This window comes from Macadamia integrifolia, unplaced genomic scaffold (genome assembly GCF_013358625.1).
Source record: "Macadamia integrifolia cultivar HAES 741 unplaced genomic scaffold, SCU_Mint_v3 scaffold1102, whole genome shotgun sequence".
NCBI lineage: Eukaryota > Viridiplantae > Streptophyta > Magnoliopsida > Proteales > Proteaceae > Macadamia > Macadamia integrifolia.
This window is the reverse complement of record NW_024868087.1, coordinates 224,876-232,555: the sequence shown is the minus strand read 5'-3', so window position 1 is coordinate 232,555 and position 7,680 is coordinate 224,876. Positions and strand designations below refer to the sequence as shown.

General features: G+C 37.0%; 1 long non-coding RNA gene across 1 annotated transcript; it reads left to right on the top strand.

The window, feature by feature from the left end:
• The first annotated feature begins 5,404 nt into the window (after positions 1-5,404).
• On the top strand, positions 5,405-6,082 carry LOC122062763. Its single transcript, XR_006135087.1, has 2 exons — positions 5,405-5,532; positions 5,809-6,082. It is a non-coding gene; the product is annotated as an uncharacterized LOC122062763 (long non-coding RNA).
• Positions 6,083-7,680: the final 1,598 nt, after the last annotated feature.

Here is a 7,680-nt window from a genome sequence, read left to right as displayed (position 1 = left end):
AAAGTCCCATTTCCTTTATCTCCAAATAAAGAGATTAATCCTTATCTTAAGTAGGGGTGGGTAGTTACCATAACTGCTCCAACAGTTACCATAACTGCTCAAACTCTCTAGTGATTAGGCTTATGTAACTATTTAAAAGTGGGTGAAGAATTGTAACACCCCCAAATCCGGGTAAGATATGGGTGCAGGCCCTCGTGGGGCACCGTTAAATAATGACATAATCTTACAATTCTCTTATCCAAACACATATACGTAGTGGAAACTAATATGAAAACATATCAAAATTTCTATAGCGGAAGCTAAGTCGTTGTACATATAACTTCATTACACATTGTCAGTCTTAATATGTCTATACCTATCAAATACATAAAATTTACTATAATCCATTGTCAAGTTATTACAACATTCTTTCAAAAAGTCTAGCAAAGTCTGGAATAGTTATATCATCAGATTATTCCTTAGAGGAAGGAAAATCAATACCTCTGTCACCAAATACACACTGTGCACAATGACATGGCACATGTTCTGGCTCTGTAAAATAGTTATATATCATGGGGTAAGCTCAACTAGCTCAGTGAAAAAAACACAATCATATCATGAAGTAAAACATGCATGACTGAAGAAACATCATACAAATCACGTGCTACTTTTGTCAATACATAAATCTGAGAATATAATATATCTGATCATACATATACTGACATGCATGATGTAAAAAATCAAACAATTTTCAAACTCAACATTATCCTTTTTCCTCTTTAACCTACCTTTTATTTCTTACTCTCTCTTATTCTTTTACCTTTACTTTCTTACTTTTGGGTAGGATGTTTTCCCACAACGCCTTGCCCTTGTCTTGCTATTGAGCTTAAAGGATCTGGGTCGTGTCTTGAGAATTCATCCCACATGCTCCTCTCTCAACGCCTTGCCCTTTTCTTGCTCTTTAGCTCAAAGGATTGGGGTCGTGTCTTGAGAGTATATATTTAATTTTTTCTTTTCTTTTCTATTCTTTGTTGTATTGCTTACCAACTTCGGCATCCAGTTGTTACTGTCAATTTCAACATTTGGGTAGAACAGAATATTGATGGAGCCCTTATTGGTCCTCCCCTGACTATCCCATATTAGCAGGGTGGGCATTAAAAGACCCCATTATTCTTCCCAGTCCCTTTGTTGGAAAGGACTTTGACAACTTTTAGCTTCGGTCCATTTTATGCCTTAATTTTATCTTATGTCTATCATGCCTCACACTTATAAAAAAAAAAAAAATCATGAAAACAATATTATGATACATATAAAAACATAAAACAGATCTTATATATATATATATATACATACTGTAAATGGCAAAACATGCAAGGATATGGCCGAATTCCCCTCACCTGTAGATGATGTCCAAAAATTACTGTGAGAACCACTTTCTGCTAACGTTCTTTGGCAATTATATCACTTGCATAAGAATTTATTACTTCAAATTTAATGACTCAAGTATGTAATCACTCATAAACTTAAGCTTTCACTTTGTTATATATGCTACCGACTGTCGGACTTGATCCTTTTACTTTAAACTCACCATCCAACCAAATCATATACTTAGGCTTTTACATAGGTTTCTTAATCTCTGATTCATGTGGGAGTATTTCTAAATGGCCTAACGACCCGAACTAGGTCCACAAGACTATGTCGAAGGACTGAAGTTGAAAATAGTAATTGCAGTCCTCTGTTTTTGGGTAAATTTTGTGTCAAACCTGAACCAATTCCGAAGGAACTAGTATCCGTGCCCTATATGGATAGAAAGGTCTATGAGTCTATTTTCTTACAAAAAAGACAGAATGTCATTTACTATTTTTTAAAAGAAGTTATGGCCGTTTTGGTAAAGTGTGTCTGGGTTGACTACGTACTCGTGGAATTCAAGAATTCCTCTAATGATCAAACTTTCATATTACACAGCAGTCCATGGTACGTAATTGACTCTTGGTAGCACTTTAATCAACAAATATTGACTAAGATAGTGGGTAGTTAACCTATTAGATCATGGTCCACTATGTTCTCTAATGATTATAACAATTCCATACTAATAGTCTTAGTGGACTTTAGTAGGGCCATGTTACACAATCATTTCATATATATGTAGCCATAAACTTCCCCTTTCTTTTGTTTCTTTTTCTTTACTTTTTACCATCAGAGCTGATCTCTTAGAAGACTTCCAATATAATCATATCAGCTTTAGTGTCCTAGGTTCCATGCATATTTCAATTTCTTTAAAGTACATTCCTATTTTGAATTCATTCAGACAATGCCCTTTTAAAATTTAAATAACAGTGGGATTCCAACTATAGTTGCTTCAAATCTTTTTCATAATTATACTAAACAGAGTTGATTTAAAAATGCCAAAATAGGGGAGGAGAAGCTAAGACCTCAGCTGGACAGTAGCAAGCCGTGAGGTTGGGCTGCAACCTGGCCTTGGCAGCAGCTCCCTCACCCAAATCACTTCTTTCTCTCCTTCTTTTTAAAATGTAACCATGGAAGAATTAAGGTTTGAAAAGCTAAAAACCTCACCTCCCCTTCCTCTTTCTTTTCTCAAATTTCAATTGTGAAGCAACTGAAAGATGCTTTCTCCAAGCTTTTTTGCCCATTCCCATGAATAAACTTTGGGGAGGACAAAAGCAAACGGTTTTAGTTCCTTTTAGCAAAACAATAGCAGAACAATTGATGTTACCATGTTCAAAACTGTGCCTTTTTCTTCAATTTTTGTGTTTATATTAATTTTAGTTGTCCATTTTACAGATTACAAAGTCTTTTGTCCTTCCACAATTTCTCCGCAATTGCTGTGCTTAGAGGGGATTTTAATAAGATCAGATGCCAAGATCGAGGCCCGCTAGAATTGGATTGCAGTTTATGTGTGATTTGTTAATGGTTCATAGGGGATCAGAGTTGCCTCAGAGGCAATTTCCCAAAGGTCCACTGTCAGTAAGAGCTTTGAGCTCTGATTCTGATTCCCATCATAATCATCATCATCGACCTATTGCTGATCGGAGCCCAAAGTTGGGAGTTTCAGAAAATAGAAAAAAAAAAAAAAAAAAGCCAAAACTCCACTTATTCTCACTCCAGTATCAAGAATATAGAAAATAAAAAGGCAAAATCCACTCATTTCACTCCACATCAAGAAAAAAAAAAAAAAAAAAACCCACTCACTCTCACTCCAGCATTAAGAAAATAAAAAATTGGAAAGCAAACTCCACTCACTCGCACCATAGTCAATTCAAAGTAAACAGACAAAAGAAGTTATTCTCATCCAAAGCATGAGTTAGGTGTACAAAGCAAAGCCTCTACTATGGAAATCGAGTGAAAAAATGAGAGCGGATCAGGTCTTTCTACGATATCTATTTTCGTACGGAACTGATCGATACAGATGGAATTCATCCAAAGAGACACCCTGTGGTGGATTCCACCTATGTGGATGAGACTAAGTAGTCCTAATAAGAGAATTTGATCTATACAATCGGCTCAGTTGTGTAATTTTTTTTTCTTTCTTTCGTTACATTATTTGTCAATGTATGTCCAATTGTATCTGGACCGATACAACTGATCTCGTGGCCGATCCCAAAAAATATACAATCTTTTACTGCCCAATCTAAAACTGAAGCACCCGATATTTTTGTTTCCAAAATTAATTTTTTACTGCTCATAAGGAATAAAATCCTGAATCTATATCATGTTTAAGGTTCATTATTCCCAAATACTTGTTATACTTTTCAAGTTCTAGAAGAAGAGACAAACCTAAAAATCAAAACATAATATAGTAGCAGCTACAGTTACAACAGTAACAACAATGATGATGACAGGAGTAAGCCCATACCGGAGCTGTAGGAAGTTGGACTTAATGCTTCAATCAAATCTAATTGTTGCTGCTATGTAAAAATTTTAAAGGTAATTTGCGATACATATACTCCAGCAGGAGAGCCTATCCCAGCAAACAAAAGATATAGGGCTGCTCAAATCTTCAGTAACCCAAAGGTCATTTCTGAAGTACAATGGTAAGTTCGCTCTGACCTTGGACTTACATATGCAAAAGAACCAGCATGTCTTGTCCGACAGCATTCTCAAATTTCTCTCTCTCTCTCTCTCTGAGAATGATACAATCTGGTTGAAAAGCTTGTCCTCTTGTTTGTTTTCCCCCTCCTATTATCGGCCCAAGCGGCTCAAGTCTATACAGGTTTTAGAATGAGATACTCTGGCCCTGAAGATGGGTTAGGATTGAAATTTTTCTGAGTCAAGGCCATATCAGGTTTGAGGCCTCGGCTGAATCCAGTATTGTTTGAATACATATTTTCTGCAGCCACTGCAATGTTGAAGCAAGCATTAAGTGGCTGAGAGCATCTAGGCACACATGTTAAGGAGTTCCCAACCGCTAGATACTCACTGCAATATTGTAACAGCAACAGAGGATGTGAACATGTATTGTTCTTTACTCACACCCCTCACAGAGTTGGATCAGAATTAGTTCCGTTCAATCAGAATCATTCCAAAATCAGTGGAAATTGGCCTAAACCCAAAATTAGGTACAAGATAGGACTGATTCGAATCACCCGATATTTTTCAAGTTAAACATTGTTAGCTCAGTTGTGTAATTTTTTCTTTCTTTCTTTAAATCCAAAGGCCTTTTCCTTTCTTTCTTATTGAAAGATTTGTATGCACACCCTCCCTTTACAAACAAACCCCTACTCTCCCTTTCACTCTCTCTCCACCTATCCCTTTCTCATGTCCATGTCTCTCTCTCTCTTTCCATCCATCACTCTCACACATGTCCCTCTCTCTCTCTCTCTCTTTTAGTACGTGAGCATTCCTCCCCCTTTTTCTTCTCTTTTCTTCTTTTTTTCTTGATTTTCTTCTTTGTTTCTTAGCTAACAAATGAGGGAGGTGAGTCAATGGTGAGAGGATAGGTAGGTCCTACCCAATTTTATCTCACTCTACAATAGGCAAGCCCCCCTTTTGTGCAATGAAATAAATATTTTATATATTATATTACTCCCTAGATGTATATGCATGTTGGGCCCAACTGATCCCTTAGCAAACAAGTCATATGTACATGGTCATCTCATCCCAAAAAGTCTTTCATTTTTAACTCTCCTTTGTCTCTTTTCACCTATTTTCAAATCATCACAACTGCTATCTTGTTTGTTCCCATTAATGACATTGATATATATAATTACATGGTAGACCCACCTATTTTGATGGACACATTATTACCAGAAAGAAAAGCAATTAAAGGGACCAGATCGGGAATTAAATGGGATAAGATTGAATTTAAAATGGTAGGTGTGGTGGCGTGATGTGTCATGCTAAGAGTAACATTAATGAAACTCTAGATAAGGCAACTAAGTAATTAATGCTCCATGAGCTATATAAGGAACATTATTACAAGTGAAATGTGACTAAAAACATTGTGGTGAAATCGAAAACCTCTAGTTGTTTCAAAGATGGCAAAGCTTTCTACCTTCTTTTATGTCCTTCTCGCATTCCTTATAATTGCCTCAGGTATATTTCTTGAAACCCTAATGCCTGATTCAATTTTGGAAGAACCTAGTGACAAAAAAGCCTCTATGATTTTAGTGACAGCAACACAAACCCCAAGGGGGTAGTGGAGTTCACCATGCACCTTTGCCTCAGGAAGCATCTGGTTCTGAGTTCGATTCCTCTTACCTCCTTGGAGATACTTGCACGAGGTGTTTAGTACACTTTTAACAATGCTTAATTTTAATATGAAGTAGGATTGGTTTAAAGCTAATGGAAGTTTTCATGTATTGTCTTCAGTTGAGAAGATGGTGTCCAAGGTGGATGCAAGGTGCATCTACAAATTTGCGGGGGAGTGCGTGAGCGAGACTAAATGCCAAGAACTGTGCACAAAGACATACCCTTCCTGCAAGGGATTTTGTGACGGAATAGATCCCCGGAAGCAATGTATTTGCAAATATTGTGATTGATGAATGATACCTTTAAATGAAAGTGGGCCTTATGTCCTCATCTTAGCAATGTAACAAATAAATAAATAAATAAATAAGAGGACTATGTTAATTTGTCTGTTCTTCATTTGTGTCCTCAGTGAGAAATCATGGGTGATGGTGGGCTGACTTCTTTTCTTTTCTTTTCTTTTTCTCTTTTTCTCAATCGCAACAATATGGAACTATAAGGATAGCATATTTACATGAATTTAAAGTATGTCTGAAAATTTTGTGTAAATATCGCAGTTTGGCAGCCCATCAATCAAATCCTCATTTTATGGGGCATGCCTGCTTCAGGGCACCGATACAAGAAAGCCCCTGCAATGGGAGGTTGATATCTACAACTCATTCATAGACTTGACCAGTACTAGAAAGATACAAGAAAGCCCCTGGAAGTCATTATAAACCCCTCTTGACACTAGGCCAGGAGACTTACCAATAGAATCATATCTCCTACGGTTCCTTTCCAACCAAATCTGATGAAGACAGACCAGATTTGTTCCAGTGGAGATGAAAGAGAATTTCTTCCCACCAAGAGAAAAGTTTTTGGATGGAGGGGAAACCAAGCCAATTACAATAAAAAACCCCAAAGAACCTCCAACCAAACCATCATAGAGTAACAAGAATTCAAAAAATATGAGCCATAGATTCCAAATTTTCGTAACATAAGGAGCATCTAGAAGCCATTGGAACAACACATGCTATTACTTTTTTCATCACTTGGAACTCTTCCATGCACCACTTCCTCTTTCTTTTCTCAAATTTCAATTGTGAAGCTCTTCTGCCACCAAAATCATTGGAGTCCTTCTCTCTTCCTCCTTTCCTCCACTTTCTTTACCTGAATTTGAGAAAATCACAGCCACCCCAATAGTCTATCTCCCTCTTGACTCTCTTCTTTCCTTTCCCTTCTTTTCTTTCCTTTCTTTCTTATCGAAAGATTTGTATGCACACCCTCCCTTTACAAACAAACCCCTACTCTCCTTTTCCCTTTCTCTCTCCACCTATCCCTTTCTCATGTCCATCTCTCTCTCTCTCTCTCTCTCTCTCTCTCTTAGTACGTGAGCATTCCGACCCCTTTCTCTTCTCTTATCTTCTTCTTTTTTTGATTTTCTTCTTTGTCTCTTAGCTAACAAATGAGGGAGTGAGTTAATGGTGAGAGGTTAGGTGGGTCCCACCCAACTTTATCTCACTCTTCCTCTCATTTTCTTCTCCACCAACAATATACAAGCCCCCCCCCCTTTTGTGCAATGAAATAAATATTTTATATATTATATTACTCCCTAGATGTATATGCATGTTGGGCCCAACTGATCCCTTAGCAAACAAGTCATATGTACATGGTCATCCCATCCCAAAAAGTCTCTCGTTTTTAGCTCCCCTTTGTCCCTTTTCTCCTATTTTCAAACCATCCCAACTACTATCTTGTTTGTTCATTAATGACAATGATATATATAATTACATATATCTATCTATCTATATATATATACATTACGATCACAAATATGTAAATTGGAAATAGGGAGTGGGGTATTACATTCTTCCTCCCTTATAATAAAAATTTCATCCTCGAAATTTGTACGTACCTCAATTATCAAAAAGATGTGGGTAATTGGACGGCATGTCTTCTTCTCGCTCCCATGATGCCTCTTGAATTATGCGATTCTTCCAAAGCACCTTCACATAA